General features: G+C 47.8%; 1 protein-coding gene across 1 annotated transcript in view; it reads left to right on the forward strand.

The window, feature by feature from the left end:
- Positions 1 to 6,318: 6,318 nt before the first annotated feature.
- The window catches only part of SV2A (synaptic vesicle glycoprotein 2A), a 54,490-nt gene continuing 42,010 nt past the window's right edge, over positions 6,319 to 18,798 (forward strand). The window contains exon 1 of the mRNA XM_028710435.2: positions 6,319 to 6,525. The gene's annotated coding sequence lies outside the window, so the exon portion shown is untranslated. The remainder of the gene's footprint in view (positions 6,526 to 18,798) is intronic.

The raw sequence follows: 18,798 nt of genomic DNA on the forward strand, positions 1-18,798 counted from the left end.
GCCATACAAACAGGAAAACGCATAGGATGTTTTCGCAGAAGGTGAGCTGCAGTGAAAGAACTGGACACAGTATTCCCGGTGTGGTCTGACCAAGGCAGAATAGAGTGGTACTATGTGGTGCTGTGGGTTAAACCACAGAGCCTAGGACTTGCCAATCAGAAGGTCGGCGGTTTGAATCCCCGCGACGGGGTGAGCTCCCGTTTCTCGGTCCCTGCTCCTGCCAACCTAGCAGTTCGAAAGCACGTCAAAGTGCAAGTAGATAAATAGGTACTGCTCTGGCGGGAAGGTAAATGGCGTTTCCGTGCACTGCTCTGGTTCGCCAGAAGCGGCTTAGTCATGCTGGCCACGTGACCCGGAAGCTGTACGCCGGCTCCCTTGGCCAATAAAGCGAGATGAGCGCCGCAACCCCAGAGTCGGTCGTGACTGGACCTAATGGTCAGGGGTCCCTTTACCTTTACCTTTTATTACATCCCTAGATCTGGACACTAGACTTCTGTTGATGCAGCCTAGAACAGCATTAGCCTTTTTTGCTGCTGCATCACACTATTGACTCATGTTAAGCTTGTGGTCCACTAAGACCCCTAGATCCTTTTCGCATGTAATACTGGTAAGCGAACTGTTCCCCAATTTATATTTGTGCAGCTGGTTTTTCCTCCCTAAGTGCAGAACCTGACATTTGTCGCTATTGAAATCTGTTTTGTAGTTCTCCAATCTGTTAAGGTCATCTTGAATCTCGGTTCTGTCTTCTGCTGCATTAGCCACCCTTCCAAATTTGGTGTCACCTGCGAATTGAATGCGCGTCCCCCCAATTCCTTCATCCAAGTCATTTATAAAGACGTTGAGCAGCAACGGGGCCTGGGACACAATCCTGCTGCACCCCACTTGTCACAGGATGACGAGGAACCATTATAGTGGGCACCCTTTGGGTTCGGTCAGCCAAGCAACTATAAATCATTCGACACCCTCTTTAAAAGCCTCCAGTGAATCAGAGAATCACACGATCATCTAGGACACGGGTGTCAAATACAAGGCCCGTGGGCCAAATCCGGCCCGCCAGACCTCGTCATGTGGCCCGTGGAGCCGCCGGCGGCTGCCAGCCTTCACCTTTTATTCTCACTTTTTTTTTTTTTGGACACAAGAAAGCCGCCTCTTCAGCGCATGCGCGGCAGCCTACAAGCCAGAGAACGTCTGCCCTCTAGCAGCGCCAGCCGTTCTACACAGGAAACCTCCACTTTACATGCATTCATGTAAAGTCCTACAGATACAACCGGCCCTTTGAGGGTGACCAAACTGCTGATGCGGCCCCCGATAAATTTGAGTTTGACACCCCTGATCTAGGATGATCACAGGAGAAACCCGGTGTCTAGATTCTTTGAAACCATGTTGCTATGTATATATATTTTGCCATATACATGTTTGGTCCATAGCTTTCCCACCTGTGCATAGACAGAAAGAGCACAGTGTTGTGTATCTTGTGTGACAGCATTAATTGCTTTCTGATAAAAGGTAGAAAAAACTGATACGCTCTATATTTGAGTTCATTGCCTTCTGTTTAATGGTGGAATTACAACAGTTATGAACTGTACCTCAGATTCTAGCCTGGACTCTTTGACTTTCTGGATTCAAAGGGTCACTGTTTCCCCTCAGGATCTTGCAGGCAGGTAGATTAGGCAGAATGAGACAGCAAAGGGAAGGGGACTGAAAGCGAATTATCACACCGGCCCTGTCATGGGCCTAGCAAGGAGCCGCCTGGTTCCATGTTCAGGAGCTGTCTCAGTGACAGACAGCGTTAAATGTGAAGTTTGATTGGAAACGGGAACTTAGCCTGAGGAAATGTCATGTAAACTAATGTCTGTAAATAAGTTTTCTAGTATTATCATAGCTATGAAAGGGACCCTCGAAGGTCATCACAGGAATCACAGCTAACAGATGGCCAGCCATCCTCTGTTTAAGAACTTCCAAGGAAGAAGACTGCGTCCCCTTCCAAGGCAATCTGTTCCATTGTCGAACGCCTCTCACCATGGATTTTGCTGGTATCCCGTACAGCTGGAGGGATTTCCCTGGTAGGCTGTGGCCCCATCTCAGGCCCTATCCATTCATCTCCCACACCAGTGCCTTTCCTGCCAGCCTAGAGCTGTGCCAGCCGTGGACAGATCCTCTCCATCAAGCCACCTCCTTGGCCCAGCCCAGACATCCATCTCCGCTGCCTCCGTGAGTCATCGCCAGCCAAGCGAAGGCAGCCAAATGGCTCCTTTGCCAGGGCTGCTCTTTAAAGATCCTCTCCCTCGAGCGGCAGAAGGAAAAGCTATTAAGCGAGCGATTATCAGCCCTGCACGGATGCTATAATTCCTCGTTACGCCGAGAAAGCAGCCGCTCCGAATCCCCCCGTGGGGTTTTACCGCCCGGAACGGAACCGACACTTCAGAACCGCTCTTTAAAATAAAATAAAAGCGGAGAGTGGGTGTGGAGATTACCCATACGCTCTCCGCAGCAGGTGGAGGGTCAAATAAACGGCGTGGGGGCGAGGGAGTGGGCACAGCCAGCTCAAAACAGAGCGAGGATTCTAGTCCTCAAGCTCTAAGCTTGTTTCCCATTCTGCCCTTTAGCTGACATCTTAGAACAGGCTTCCTCAACCTCAGCCCTCCTCCAGATGTTTTTGAGACTACAATTCCCATCATCCCTGACCACTGGTCCTGCTAGCTAGGGATCATGGGAGTTGTAGGCCAAAAACATCTGGAGGGCTGAGGTTGAGGAAGCCTGTCTTAGAACGCTGTCAAGGGAAACCATGGAAATACTTGATTCAGATACAGTGGTACCTCAGGTTACATACGCTTCAGGTTACAGACTCCGCTAACCCAGAAATAGTACCTCGGGTTAAGAATTTTGCTTCAGGATGAGAACAGAAATTGCGTGGCAGCAGCGGGAGGCCCCATTAGCTAAAGGGGTACCTCAGGTTACAAACAGTTTCGGGTTAAGAACGGACCTCCGGAATGAATTAAGTACGTAACCCGAGGTACCACTGTATGGGGAAATTATGTGGTGTCGCTGGACTCCCAACTACCATCAGCCTCAGCACAGCAAACATTCAGTAAGAGATTGGTGGGACCCGGATAGTGTGGACCCCGGAAATGATCTCTTTCAGCTTCTGCCTTCTGGAAGAAGGTACAGGGTTATAAAGACTAGGACTAGCCGCCTGAGAAACAGTTTCTATCCAAATGCAATTTTGGTTTAAACACAGTGTAAGGAGTCTCTTATAGGGACGCGGGTGGTGCTGTGGGTTAAACCACAGAGCCTAGGGCTTGCCGATCAGAAGGTCGGCGGTTCGAATCCCCGCGATGCGATGAGCTCCCATTGCTCGGTCCCTGCTCCTGCCAACCTAGCAGTTTGAAAGCACGTCAAAGTGCAAGTAGATAAATAGGTACCACTCCGGCGGGAAGGTAAACGGTGTTTCCGTGCGCTGCTCTGGTTCGCCAGAAGCGGCTTAGTCCTGCTGGCCACATGACCCGGAAGCTGTATGTCGGCTCCCTCGGCCAATAAAGCGAGATGAGCGCCGCAACCCCAGAGACAGTCACGACTGGACCTAATGGTCAGGGGCCCCTTTACCTTTAAGGAGTCTCTATGGGAGTATATTGTATTTTAAAAATGGGGTATCAGAGTTTTTAGGGGGCTAACCAGGTTGGGATAGCTGGGATAGCAGGCTTGTTGGTTTTGAATGTCTTATGTAGATTTTTATTTTATTTTCGTTGTTCTGTATGGGACAATGACAATAAAGAAGATCGTATTGTACCGTACCGTATCGTTCTCCATCCCAAACTTGAGGGCTGAATTTCCAACCAGGCTGCAGTGCAGAGGGATTGAAAAAGAAGCAGGACTAGTCCATCGGTTCGGCTCAGAGAACCAACCCTTGGTTCTCCCTAGCTGTCACTTAGCAGCAGAAATGGGAACCAGGTCTATTCCATCGGCTATGCCAACACACACACACAACCACTTCGCAGAAGAAACCCCACAGAAGAAAAACCCCTTTATGTATCTCCCAAATGCTTTCAGCATTCAGGATCTTATCTGTGGAAACGTGGATCCTCCAGACAGAGGATTCCAACCTCTCATTTTAGAGTATCCAAAGGCTCATAGTATACCAAGGGCGCAAGACTTCTGCACCAGGGAAGTAAGAATTAATTCAGAGGATCTGGGCGAACTATGTGGATGAAGTGGATTTGGAGACTTTGTCTTGTTTTGGTTTCATGAGTCAGAGAGAGGAGCAAAGAGGTGTTCTATAGCAGTGGCTGAAGACCCCTCTCCCTTTAATGGAAACCTCAATGCTCCTCTTTTGAGCAACAGGGACCAGGACCTTGACAAAGTGGAGTGGTTCTGAGGATGGTGTAAATGCTGAAGTTTTAAAATGTGCTGCTATGTCTTTGGGTGGGATTATCTTCTTTAATGGTGCTGGAGGAGACTCTTGAGAGTCCCATGGACTGCAAGAAGATCCAACCTTTCCATTCTGAAGGGAATCAGCCCTGAGTGCTCACTGGAAGGACAGATCCTGAAGCTGAGGCTCCAAGACTTTGGCCACCTCATGAGAAGAGAAGACTCCCTGGAAAAGACCCTGATGTTGGGAAAGATGGAGGGCACAAGGAGAAGGGAACGATGGAGGATGAGATGGTGGGACAGTGTTCTCGAAGCTACCAGCATGAGTCTGACCAAATTGTGGGAGGCAGTGGAAGACAGGAGTGCCTGGCGTGCTCTGGTCCAGGGGGTCACAAAGAGTCAGACATGACTAAACAACTAAACAACAAACATCTTCTTTAAAGCCATTGCACTGTAGTGCTGTTTAATATAGCAGTTCATTATATTGTAGTTTCACAGTTTCAATGTATTCATTATTTTGTAGACTGCTTAGAGACGGTCTTAAGCAAGGGTCAGCAAACTTTTTCAGCAGGGGGCTGGCTGGACTATATTTTGAAAGGAAAAAAAAAAGAACGAATTCCTATGCCCCACAAATAACGCAGAGATACAGTTTAAATAAAAGCACACATTCTACTCATGTAAAATCACGCTGATTCCCGGACCGTCTGCGGGCCGGATTGAGAAGGCGATTGGGCCAGATCTAGCCCCTGGGCCTTAGTTTTCCTACCCATGGTCTTAAGCCTATATTGCCTTGGACCCAGGCTACCTGGAAGATTGCATCTTCCTATACAAACCTGCCCAGATGCCAAAATTCTCAGATGAGTCTCTCCCCTTGGTCCCATCAACATCAGAGGCACAGTCGGTGGTGACCCAAGGGACAGAGCCTTTTCTGTGGCTGCCCCAGATTATAGGATTGCCTCCCAAACGAGGTTAGACTGGCTCCCTTCCACTGGCAGGCTAAAATATCCTGTTGGAGGAGGCAGTGTGGCTATGTATCAATCCCTACTGACATCAACCAAGGAGCTTCCTTGTTCTGTTTTCTTCCTTCCCTGCAACCAGAAAGCTAGGGTTAGAGTGTAAGACTTGGATCCAGGAGAGACCAGGGTTCAAATCTCCACTTGGCCATGAAGCATACTGGGTGACCTCGGAGCAGACATTGATAATCTCTGGTAATATGGCGCCCTGAGTGCAGCCAAAAATTGTCACCTCCAAATGGATCTTCTCAGTTATGGGTCTTCTCAATTTTGCGCCCCCCTCGGCTCGTCGCCTTGTGCATGCCCTAAATCCAGCACTGGTGACCTTGAGGCAGTCACTGCCCCTCATCTCAACCTACCTCGTAGGGCTGTTGTGTGGAATTCAACGAGGACGAAGGTAGAACCACGTTTGTCACCTTAAGCTCTTTGGAGACTAAAAGGTGGGACAGAAATGCAACAAATAAACGAAAAACATTTTTTTTACAAATAAAAGAAAACGAGATTAATTTAAACCCCCGCATCCATTTAACCCTTCCTTTCCCCACCCTTTAACCTTTCGTTCCCCATTCTGGGGACTTTCAAAGGGAATCTACCAGCAAAAAGCTCTCCCCCCTTTTTGTTCTGTTTCGTTTTTCCCTTCGCACCACCGGGAAAGAAAGAAAGAAAGAAAAAGAAAAATCACACCGTCAGCTGGAACTGCCTAACGAGGCCATTAGTCACTTGGACTCCCCTTTTTGGGGTTAAAACGAAAAAAAAAAATCTCCGAGCCTGCAGAAACCTGAGCTTGCAAAGGTCCTCCAGCACGGAGACCGAAGGTAACTGAGCGCAGGGGGTGGGAAAGAGCCGATTATTTCCTCTCTCTCTCCCCCAAATCTGCCCAATTTTGCTTGGTCCTGAACCCCTTACTGCATCACCCCCCCCACCAACCCCTTCTCTTTCGCCTGCCCGCCCCTCCCTTCCTCTCCCTGCTACAATGGACTCTCCCATCCTCATTCTCCTCTTGGAAGCTGCAGTGTTAACGCTGCTCCCTCCCGCCAGCTCTGGTCCTTCCCTCCTCCTGCATCCTGGTTGCAGTAGCATCCTTTGCCGGCTGATGGTGAGCGCCTGAGATAGGAGGAGAGCTGTGTCTGGGTACCACAGGAGCCAGGTAAGCAGGGTTATCTCCGCTCTCTTCCTAAGGTGCCTGCCTGCCTGCCTTTTTCCGCCACCTTGTTGAGGGTGGTTGGCGTGGCAAAACCACCGCCCCCCCAAATTACACCACCACCACCACCACCACATCTCTTCCTCGGTGCTGTGGCCATTTTGTCCTGGAAAACCTTGCCTTTGGGTTCGGCCTGAATTTCTGCAAGTCTCTCTTCCTCTCGCCTCCCCCCCTCGCCAATTTCTTGTGGCATCCTTCATCTTTCTTGGCAGCCAGGCTGCGGAGCCATAGTTGGCCAAGGGAAGACGAGGCTTCCTGACTTTGGAATCTCGGTTTTACGGGAGGTTTTATTTATATCCGGCTTTGCAAACGAGGGGGGGGGGGATATTGAAATTCGGAAGGACCGAAGTGTGTGCACACAGAGCTCGGAATGACCTTGGGGGTGTTCAGAATTGCAAATTCGAGCTGTTTAGTGGTAGCGGCTGTTCTTAACTCTGCACTCATCTTTCTGCAGACTGGACCCCCCCCCCGTCTTCCCAGGGCCCACCAAATAATTTGATTGTGGGGTGTGGGGGGGCACTCAGGGGAGGTTGTTTCTGATATTCCGCCCCCGGCAACAATATCCTTGTCACATACACCATCTATGAACAGGGTGAGCCTGGAGAACAGATGGCGGAAAGGAAATGCCAGAAATTAAAAATACCCGTCTCCCCCCCCCCTTTTTTTTTATATAAAAAAAAGAGAGGCTGGATTGTGTGGGATGTGCTGAGGAAGGTTTTAATTTCAGCCTTCTGGAGATGGTTCCCTTATTTTAAAGAAAATCGGGGCGTTTTGACATTTAGAGGCTGGAATTGAAGCTTATGATATGTCATTCAAGGAAAATGTGGGACAGGCGTGGGGTGGGGAGTTGGGGGTCTGCCTCCGGCTTCCGAATTTTGAGAACCTCTCATTCCCCCCTCCCCCCTTCAGATCTCTTAAAAACTCTTTTACCCCGCTGCCTTTGAAAATTGGTGACTTCGGGAATCTTTCTTTTGCTACGCTAACAAAGCGGGGAGGAGGGATTTCCTAAAGGGGGTCACCACTCTCTCTCAACCCCCCCCCATCATTTTCAGCCATTATATATTATTTTAACCTCCCCTCCCAGGTCCCTTGACTCAACAGCATCCTTACAGGGTGGTTTTTTTGGGGGTGGTGGTGGTGGATGTTGCTGTGATATTGAAATAAGGTCATTGGATAGAGACAGATCCTGACTTCCAAATATGATGCAAAACGGATGGAAGAATTGGGTGGGGGTAGATGTTGGCTGGGGGGAGCCCACACGTGACTGCTCCTCCCTTGATGTTTTAATTTTAATTTGTAAGCCAGTTCTTTCCCGGCCGAGTCGGTCAATACAACATGATAAATATCCCATGTCCTCCCCCCCCCTCTCTGGATCCGTGTTGTGTGCTTTTAAATCAGTCATCAGAGGGCAATGAATTAGGAGGGAGAAGGCAAAGATGTGGGTTGTTGTTTTTTTTAAAGCTCAGTGGGTGACCTTGTCAAGCCGAACACTAGGCCCTGCAGATGCGGTGTTTATCTTTCTTTCATTGTGGTTTCAAAAGTTGCGTTCGATAACACACAGAGATGGTCACAAAGGACCCACACGCACAAACCCATCCCAGCGGAGAAGGAGAGAGAGCTGATGCAGGCACCTTTGAATGGGCTTGATTCAGCTTCAGAGGCCCATTCAGGATCCTGAATGTGCAGAGGCAGGGAGGAAACACACTCGGCACCTTTGGAACTGCCTGCCTATTGATATCAGGCAAGCACTTTCATTGCACAGGTTTAGGTTTCTTTCTGCATAAGTGTTTGTTTCCATCTGTGCACAGTGTGCGTGTGTGCGCGCCTTGCAGCTAAGGACCCTCCTAGACCACCGGTTTATTCAGCAATCATCCTAAACTTTGGAACTCCCTGCCACTTGATATCATGCAGTGGGACCTTCTCTGTGCTCTCGTTTTTGGTTTCTTTCTGAGCATGTGTTCGTTTCAATATGTGCACAGGTATGTGTGTGCCTCTTCAACAAAGGCCCTTTCTATACCACCAGTTTATTCAGAATTCATCCTATACCTTGGAACTCCCTGCCTATTGATATCAGGCAGTGGCATTTTCCAGGCACTCTTTTGGCACCTGCTAAAAACATTTTTATTTTAAACCCAGGCCTGCTCAGGTGTTTAGACAGTTGATGCGAGTTTTAATTCTGTGTTTGGTCTATTGCTATTTCCACTTTTCAAAAGGCTTTGAAATCACTGCTGCTAATTTCTTTCCAGTGATAATATTACGGTTTTATCTTCTTCTTCTTTTGTAAACCGCTTTGAGCTTTTGGTTTGCAATCAAGCGCTTTATAAATTCTACATAAAGAAATGAATAAATAAATACGTATGCTCAGGAGGAGGTGCTGCAACATTCAAAAGAGGTCAGAGAAGGTAAAAACGAACGCCTCTGCACGCAGAATTAATTCAAGCGAGGATAGGGGGACATGGAATCAGAGAATTGTAGCGTTGGAAGGGACTCCCCAAAGGTCCTCTAGACCAACCCCTGCAATTCAGGAATCACAGCCAATGCACAGCCTGTACAACAATTTCCCTGCATTGTCCTCTCTTTTCAAAACCCGCTTCCGGTCTCTGTGTTACACTTCAGTGTGACGAACGGAGCCCTGGGCGGGGCCATGCAGATTTAAGGGAGGCCCGGTCATGCGGATAAGAGAGACAGGTTGAGCTCCAAATGGCTCCCATTGAGTTCTGTGGGAGACAAGGCAGCCAGGTTGTATGTACAGTGGTACCTCGGGTTACATACGCTTCAGGTTACATACGCTTCAGGTTACAGACTCCGCTAACCCAGAAATAGTGCTCCAGGTTAAGAACTTTGCTTCAGGATGAGAACAGAAATCGGGCTCCGGCGGCACGGCAGCAGCAGGAGGCCCCATTAGCTAAAGTGGTGCTTCAGGTTAAGAACAGTTTCAGGTTAAGAACGGACCTCCGGAACGAATTAAGTACATAACCTGAGGTTCCACTGTAATCTGTGGATCTGGAGCAAAGAAACGGGCAGTCTCAACGGCAGATAGGATTTCCAGACAAAATCGAAACCCCGATGAATGCCAAGGCTTGTCTTTTCAATGCCAGCCTTATGCAGAGCAGACTCAGTGAAGTTGATGAGCGTGACTCACGTAGGCCCATTCACTTCACAAAGCAGTTGGACTTAGTTGGATAACCACCTTAAGATTTCAGATATGAGAGAGGGAAGCGGGAGAGCTGGTGGGTGGCTCTGAGCCCCCCCCCCCAGAACCTTATTCCAGATGTACAGAGCCACAGTTCCCAAGTACTCAACTTATCATTTTATTTTTTATTTATTGCACTGGTATCCCACTGTTTCCCTCCAATGAACTCAAAGTGGCACATGCGATTCTTCTCCCCCTCCTCATTTAATCCCCACAACAACCTTTTTCTACCTTTCCCTTTTAACCCTTCTTTTCTACGCTTTTTATTCATTTTTCTTTCTCTATTGACCCTCCCTTTTGTGTTTTGATTCTATCTAGATAAAAGTCTTGGTTTGGTTTCCCCCCTGTGTGTATATATATATATATATATATATGCTTTCGTAGATTTTCACGGGTACAGGAATGCAGGTTTTGGTGTCCTCGGGTGTCTTCCCGTGTAAAAGTCAACTTTTACACGGGAAGACACCCGAGGACACCAAAACCTGCATTCCTGTACCCGTGAAAGTCTACGAAAGCAAATATCTCACCTCTACGGGGAGGAAACCTTCCAGCTGACAACAACTTTTACACGGGAAGACACCCGAGGACACCAAAACCTGCATATATATATATATATATATATATATATATATATATATATGGGAAAAAAGATATTAAGTTTTGTATTTTTCTCTAGAAACCTTAATGAAAGGTATTTTTAAAAATAAAATAAACAACCCTGTGAGGTAGGTGAGACCACAGCCTAAAGGTAAAGGTAAAGGGACCTGATCAGCAAGTCCTAGGCTCTGTGGTTTAACCCACAGCGCCCCCCGCGTCCCTGTTCAGTTATTAGAGACATGTAAATGGGAACGTAAGAAATCAGAAAGGTGTATTCTGCTCCAAGATTCACTGGCCCGTCCTTTCAGCTTGCTACAGGCAACCGGACAACTGAATCTATCCTAGATACAGGATAGATAAAAGGAAGTCCTTCTTCATGCAGCGCAGAGTTAAACTTTGGAAGTCCCTGCCACATGAAGCAGTGATGGGCACCAATCTAGATGGCTTCAGAAGAGGCTGGGGCTAATTCATGGGAGGGGAAGGCTATCAGTGGCGACTGGCCATGAAGACTATGCTCTCCCTCCACAGTAAATGCTCCTGAATACCAGTCGCTGGAAACCCCAAGAGGGGAGAGCGGTCTTGAGTTCAAATCCTGCATCCGGGTTGGCCACGTCAGAACAGGACGCTGAACTAGACAGGGGGGGGGGGCTTTGGCCTGATCCTGCACGCTCTCCTTATGTTCTTAAAGCTAATAAAATTTAGTTTCCGCTTCCTGTCTCTCCCACGGAGGCAGCTTTCCCCAGGTGACTGCAGAGGAGCACCTGTGGAGCTGGGCTGGCAAGGCAAAGCTTCCATGTAGAAGGAATTGCAGTTTGGGGAACAGACGGGCACCAAGCAAGACAGGGAGCAGATCAGAGAGCTGAGCCATCATCTGCTAGGAAATTCTCTCTTTTTCTCTCACGATCCAATGTGGGGCAGTGGGTCTCTTGCCTGCTATGAGCACAAGGAGTCTGCCTCCGACGAGACCCAAGTTGTGCACATGTAAATAAACTAAATAATTACAGGCAGGCTGGAGGCCAAATCCCTGGTCCCTGGGGCTTTCTGCTACTCGGGGAACAGGTGGAACAGCAGGTATGGTTTGTGCCAGAGGGAAAGTATGTCTTGGCTAGTAACTCTAGAGTTACTGGGAAGCTAGTGTGGCGTAGTGGTTAGAGTGTCCTGCTAAAGCCTGGGAGACCAGGGTTCGAATCCTGCACTTGACCACAAGGCTCACTAGGTGCCAGTCACTGCCTCTCAGCCTAGCCTACCTCACAGGGTTGTTGTTGTTATAATAATAATAATAATAATTTATTATTTGTACCCCGCCCATCTGGCTGGGTTTCCCCAGCCACTCTGGGCGGCTTCCAACAGAATATTAAAATACTATAATCTATTAAACATTAAAAGCTTCCCTAAACAGGACTGCCTTCAGATGTCTTCTAAAAGTCTGGTAGTTGTTGTTCTCTTTGACATCTGGTGGGAGGGCGTTCCACAGGGTGGGTGCCACCACCGAGAAGGCCCTCTGCCTGGTTCCCTGTAATTTGTTGTGGAAGTTACTCAAGGAGGGGCAGAACCATGTACACTACCTTGAGCTCCTTGGAGGGGGGTGGAATGTAGGATATGAAGGCAGTGAATGAATAAATAAACTTTTAATGGACTTTGGCGCGGTGACTCCAGGCTGCCGACGTTACTTGGAAGAGATACCAGCGCATGCTGCAAATTTAGGTTTCACAATTAAAGTGGGTCAAGGCTCATCCTGTCGCACAACACATCCATTCCTTTTAAATAATAATAATAATAATAAAGAAACTGACATTTTGCAGTTTGGATGAATGACTTAACAGGAAGATATGCAAATGCCCCATAAGAAAATCAGAGTGGAGGCTCGTTTTCACATGGCCAACCCCATAAACAAAATCAGAACAAATGCTCAATAAATGCTGCCTATGGCCTAATCTCCCCATAAGCTCTGGTCAAAGAGGGTTATTTATTTGTTTCATAAAATTAAATGCCACTTGGTTTTTTTAAAAAAAACACAAACCACCAAAATTAAAGCAGTTTACGAGAGGGATAAAGTGATTAAAATGATCGGTAAGAAAAGGGAAAGATGCCACTAATGTCCATCTGCCTATTCACAAATAGAAACATGCTTTTTAGGGATGTTCAGAGATATATGCTGAAATTCTGATTTCCAAGGAATGGAAATAAGCGCAGGAGGTTTCTAGTGGAGATGCCAGGAATCCAAAATGGGGTGGTGAGTGGAGGAACGAGAGGGAGAAAATGCTGACACAAACGGTAAGAGAAGGGACAGGATTGTGCCATAGAGGACGTCCGAAGATGCCTAGAAACGGGTCCCTTTCACAGACCCCCTAAGTATCCCTATTTTTCCAGGGCTGTCCATCCCTGTTTTAGAGAAGCTGTCCCGGTTTCTGATTTCATCCCAGAATGTCCCACTTTTCCTTCGGATGTCCCTCTCCTTCAGCCTCAGTTGCCCAGCCTTTAAAATGGGAACGTAACACTGTCCTCGCCTCTCGACAAAAAATAAAATAAATCCTGGATTTGCCGGGGGAAATGAACCATCAGTTGCTAACGTTGGGGCTGTGTATTTAGCTAGCAAGGTGCTTGCCATCCTTCTGGGCTTAGTAGGTGAGACAGCGTCTTGCAGACACACAACCACACACCCTGGGCATGTAGGCAAAGAGTTTTAAGGACCCCTCCCTCATTTCATAGGGTGGGGGGGGGGGAGGAAAAGGTCTAGGCATCTACTGTCAAGACCATGCGTAGGCGAACTAAGGCCCGGGGGCCTGATCCAGCCCAATCGCCTTCTAAATCCGGCCCATGGATGGTCTGGGAATCAGCGTGTTTTTACATGAGTAGAATGTGTCTTTTTATTTAAAATGCATCTCTGGGTTGTTTGTGGGGCCTGCCTGGTGTTTTTACATGAGTAGAATGTGTGGTTTAAAATGCATCTCTGGGATGTATGTGGGGCATAGGAATTTGTTCATTTCCCCCAAAAAATATTGTCCGGCCTTCCACAAGTTCTGAGGGACGGTGGACCGGCCCCCTGCTGAAAAAGTCTGCTGACCCCTGGTCAAGACGGTAGGTGTAGTTTGGACCCCAGCCTCCCAAAATCCAGCAGCTGCTTTGCTTTCTATTATATGGAGGAAATACTGTATATGGAAATATATGGAGAGCCAGTGAGGAAGAGGGGGTTAGAGTGCTGAACTAGGCTCTGGGAGACCAGGAGCAGTGGCGGATTTTGGGGGCTCAAATTTCGGCAGGGCCCTGAATTTGTGCCACACCGAAATTCATGCAAAATCCGTGCTTCTCGTGCTCCATTCTACACCACGGTTGTGGCAGCCGACCAATGAAACCACACCAGTCGCCCTACCCTAAAATCGCCTCTGCTGGGTTCGTATCCCCACTTGCTTATAAAGCAGACTTAGGCTGTGGTATTGGGAGCTGGTCACTGCCTCTCTCGGTCTCACCAAGGTGTGGCCCTGTGGGTTTAATCACAGAGCCTAGGACTTGCCTATCAGAAGGTCGGCGGTTTGAATCCCCGCGACGGGGTGAGCTCCTGTTGCTCGGTCCCTGCTCCTGCCAACCTAGCAGTTCAAAAGCACATCAAGTGCAAGTAGATAAATAGGTACCGCTTCGGGGGGAAGGTAAACGGTGTTTCCGTGCGCTGCTCTGGTTCGCCAGAAGCGGCTCAGTCATGCTGGCCACATGACCCGGAAGCTGTATGCCGGCTCCCTCTGCCAATAAAGCGAGATGAGCGGCGCAACCCCAGAGTCGGTCACGACTGGACCTAATGGTCAGGGGTCCCTTTACCTTTACCTAACAAAGAAGTATATCATAGAATCATGGGATTGTAGAGTTGGAAGGGACCCCAAGAATGATTGACTCCAACCCTCTGCAATGCAGGAATCCTGCCCATAGCAATCCCTGGGTGGGCTTGAACCAATAACCTTTTGTTAACAGCCAGATGCACGGCCCATTGTACCACCTATAAATGCATGAATGGATTTCTGAGTGTTGATATATATAAGGTGGGTTGGTTGGGTTTTTTTAAGTCACTTGTCTGAATACCTGCAGTGAGTTTCCTGCTTGGCAGGGGGTTGGACTCGATGGCCCTTGTGGTCTCTTCCAACTCTATGATTCTATGATTCTATGAGTCAAAACTGCTTCCAGAGAACCAGACATCTTTAACTAAAATATGCCTTTTCCCGTTGGTTATGCCCCCATTTCCAGGCCGTCATGGATACTAGCCAAGTAGAGCCAACCTTATCTTTTGCTTGGGAAACCAGAGTTTAATGGGCCAGAAAGGAATAGCTAAGTCGCTAGAGCATGAGAATCTTAATCTCGGGGTTGTGGGTTTGAGCCCCATGTTGGGCAAAAATATCCCTGCATTGCGGGGTCTTGGACTAGATGACCCTCAAGGTCCCCTCTGACTCTACAATTCTGTGATTCTATGATAATGCACCCTATAGGGTTTTGGACACAACGCCCATCAGCCCCCAGCCAGTATGGCAAAACTGCCTGCTCCGGCACACCCATACTATCTGGGGGCTTGATGGGAGTTGTAGTCCGAGAAGATCATCTAGGGGGCACCAGGTTGGGAATAGCTGGTTGGATGGGTGGGTTTCCTCAGTTAGGAACTGAAGTGTACACATAGATCATCCATGGGATGGCAGAGATATTGGGAGAGGTCAGGAGAGTCTGAACCAAAGGATTGACTATGCTCAGTTACAGATATGCCTTATCTATCTACCTCTATCTATCTATCTATCTATCTATCTATCTATCTATCTATCTATCATCTATCTATCTATCTATCTATCATCTATCTATCTATCTATCATCTATCATCATCTATCTATCATCTATCTATCTATCTATCTATCTATCTATCTATCTATCTATCTATCTATCATCTATCTATCTATCTATCTATCTATCTATCTATCTATCCTATCTATATCTATCTATCTATATCTATCATCTATCTATGTATCTATCTATGTATCTATCTATCTATCTATCTATCTATCTATCTATCTATCTATCTATCTATCTATCATCTATCTATCTATCTATCTATCTATCTATCTATCTATCATCTATCTATCTATCTATCATCTATCATCTCTTTATCTAGAGCAGTTGTACCCCACTGTTCAGCCAAAAAGTCTCCTGGAATGGCTTTTGTTGTTGTTGTTGTTTAGTCGTTTAGTTGTGTCCATCTCTTTGTGACCCCATGGACCAGAGCACGCCAGGCATTCCTGTCTTCCACTGCCTCCCGCAGTTTGGTCAAACTCATGCTGGTAGCTTCGAGAACACTGTCCAACCATCTCACCCTCTGTCGTCCCCTACTCCTTGTGCCCTCCATCTTCCCCAACATCAGGGTCTTTTCCAGGGAGTCTCTTCTCATAAGGTGGCCAAAGTATTGGAGCCTCAGCTTCAGGATCTGTCCTTCCAGGGAGCACTCAGGGCTGGTTTCCTTCAGAATGGAGGGGTTGGATCTTCTTGCAGTCCATGGGACTCTCAAGAGTCTCCTCCAGCACCAGAATTCAAAAGCATCCATTCTTCGGCGATCAGCCTTCTTTATGGTCCAGCTCTCACTTCCATACATCGCTACTGGGAAAACCATAGCTTCTACTATACAGACCTTTGTTGGCAGGGTGATGTCTCTGCTTTTTAAGATGCTGTCTAGGTTTGTCATTGCTTTTCTCCCAAGAAGCAGGCGTCTTTTAATTTCGTGTCTGCTGTCACCATCTGCAGTGATCATGGAGCCCAAGAAAGTAAAATCGCTCACTGCCTCCATTTCTTCCCCTTCTATTTGCCAGGAGGTGATGGGACCAGTGGCCATGATCTAGAGTGGCTTACATACACTCAAAACAATACAGTCCTTGCCTGCACAGCCTTCCATTCTGAAAAAGAATGACACACAAGGACTGAGAGCTCAGTTGGCTAGAGCATGGCACTGATAAGGCCAAGGTTGCAGGTTCGATCCCCGTACAGAACAGCTGCATATCCCTGCATTGCAGGGGATTGGGTCCCTTCCAACTCCACAGTGCTAGGATTCTATAAAAAAGATAGATAAAAGGAAGCCCTTCTTTGTGCAGTGCAGAGTTAAATTTTGGAACTCCCTCCCACATGAAGCAGTGACGGGACCAATCTAAAAAGGTAAAGGTAAAGGGACCCCTGACCATTAGGTCCAGTCGTGGCCGACTCTGGGGTTGCGGTGCTCATCTCGCTTTACTGGCCAAGGGAGCCAGCGTACAGCTTCTGGGTCATGTGGCCTGCATGACTAAGCCGCTTCTGGCGAACCAGAGCAGCGCACGGAAACGCCGTTTGCCTTCCCGCTGGTAAGCGGTACCTATTTATCTACTTGCACTTTGAAGTGCTTTCGAACTGCTAGGTTGGCAGGAGCAGGGACCGAGCAACGGGAGCTCACCCTGTTGCAGGGATTCGAACCGCTGACCTTCTGATCAGCAAGTCCTAGACTCCGTGGTTTAACCCACGGTGCTACCTGTGTCCCTGTTATTAGAGACATGTAAATGGGAATGTAACAAATCAGAAAGGTGTATTCTGCTCCAAAATTCACTGGCCGGTCCTTTCAGCTTGCTACAGGCGACCGGACAAGTGTCTGTTTTGTATTTTTTATTTTTAAAAAACCTTGTATACATCCATACTCAGACATCTGTTCATGCATAACCTGCCTGTTCCTCTTCCTACCAGACATGCTTCTGCTACCAGTGCTTAAAAATAGCATCCTATTTTGAGCGGAGGAGAGAGAGAGAGAAAGAGGGAGCAGGGTTGCTTGGCAAACTGTGGGATACTTGCATTCATCCTTGTAAATCCCTTCCCCGACTCCCCTTGCTTCCCTGGGGCAGGCGATTATAAAAAAAAAAAAAGTGGGGCCGAGGGTCTTTGAACCAGCCGGTTGGTCTATTTAAAATAAAATTTAAAAATCCATTTCACGGCCTACAGGATTTATCAGTGACGTGTTTTCTCGTGTTTCCTCCCCTCCTCCTTTTCATTTCAGTTTCATCTGGTTGTTGATAAGCGAACGTCCCAAATGCTTAGCTGTCTAGAAACAGGGGGATGCCCTCTGAGGAGGGGTAACAATGTTTTGACAAAATAATGGAGGAGAGAATGTGGTCAGATCCTGCTCAGGGGCTTCCCTTTGGGGCATCCGGGTGGTGGGTGCCATGGGCCTGATTCAGCAGGGCTGCTCTTATGTAAGGATGTCTGGAAGAACGGTAAAGTCTTAGCCTTTGGTTGCCGTTTGGCTCCTGGCCTGGGTGCCTGTCTGGCTGTGAGCCCAATGCGAACATCTTGGATAAACGCTGCCGCTTAATTTTAATAAAATATAAGGCTTGTTATGGGCTGCTTGGCTTCACTGTTCACTTGTAATGTGGCCATATTGTTGCTGGACTCCAACTCCCATCGGTCTTAGCAGTGAACATAGCCAATGGCCAGGAGTTAGGGTCCAGCAATATCTGGAAGGCTTGCAGGAGAGATGATGCAGAGGACATATGACAGCCATCTTCAAATATTTGAAGGTTTGCCCCCCGGAAGATGGAGCAAGCTTGTCTGCTGCAGAGGGCAGGGTCTGAACCTATAGATTTAAGTGGCAAGAAAAGAGATTCCGACTTAACCTTGGAAAGAACTTTCTGAGGGTTGTTCAACAATGGAACGGACTCCCTTGGAAGACGGTGGACTCTCCTCCCTTGGAGGTTTTTAATAATAAATAATAATAATAATAATAATAATAATAATAATAATAATAATAGTAATAAATTTTATTTATACCCTGCCCTCCCCGGCCAGAGCCAGGCTTAGGGCGGCTAACACCAGTAAAATTACAGTAAAAACATAATGGGGGGGGGACCCACCAATTTTAAATACAGGATAAATTGCAATTTAAAATGCAGCCTCATTTTAAAAATAGCCCATAGATCAAGACCATAAGGGGAGGGCAACATAAGGGTCAGACAGTCCAAACCAAAGGCCAGGCGGTACAACTCTGACTTGCAGGCCCTGAGGAAAGTTGTCAAGTCCCGCAGGGCCCTGGTCTCTTGTGACAGAGCGTTCCACTAAGTCGGGGCCAGTACTGAAAAGGCCCTGGCCCTAGTTGAAGCCAATCTAACCTCCTTGTGGCTTGGGACCTCCAAGATGTTGTCATTTGTGGACCTTAAGGTCCTCTGCAGGGCATAGCAGGAGAGGCGGTCCCACAGGTATGTGGTAAGCAGAGGTTGGGTGGCCATCTGTCAGGGATTCTTTAGCTGTGATTCCTGCATTCCACGGGATTGGACTAGATGATCCTCAGGGTCCCTTCTATATGATTCTCTGTTCTTCTGAGTCACAGTGAGGGCTCTTGTCTCCATGACTGGACTGTGGGCTTCCTGGAGGAATCTGCCCGCTCTGAGAAGACTGTCTGTGCT

Source organism: Podarcis muralis, chromosome 16 (genome assembly GCF_964188315.1).
Source record: "Podarcis muralis chromosome 16, rPodMur119.hap1.1, whole genome shotgun sequence".
Lineage (NCBI taxonomy): Eukaryota > Metazoa > Chordata > Lepidosauria > Squamata > Lacertidae > Podarcis > Podarcis muralis.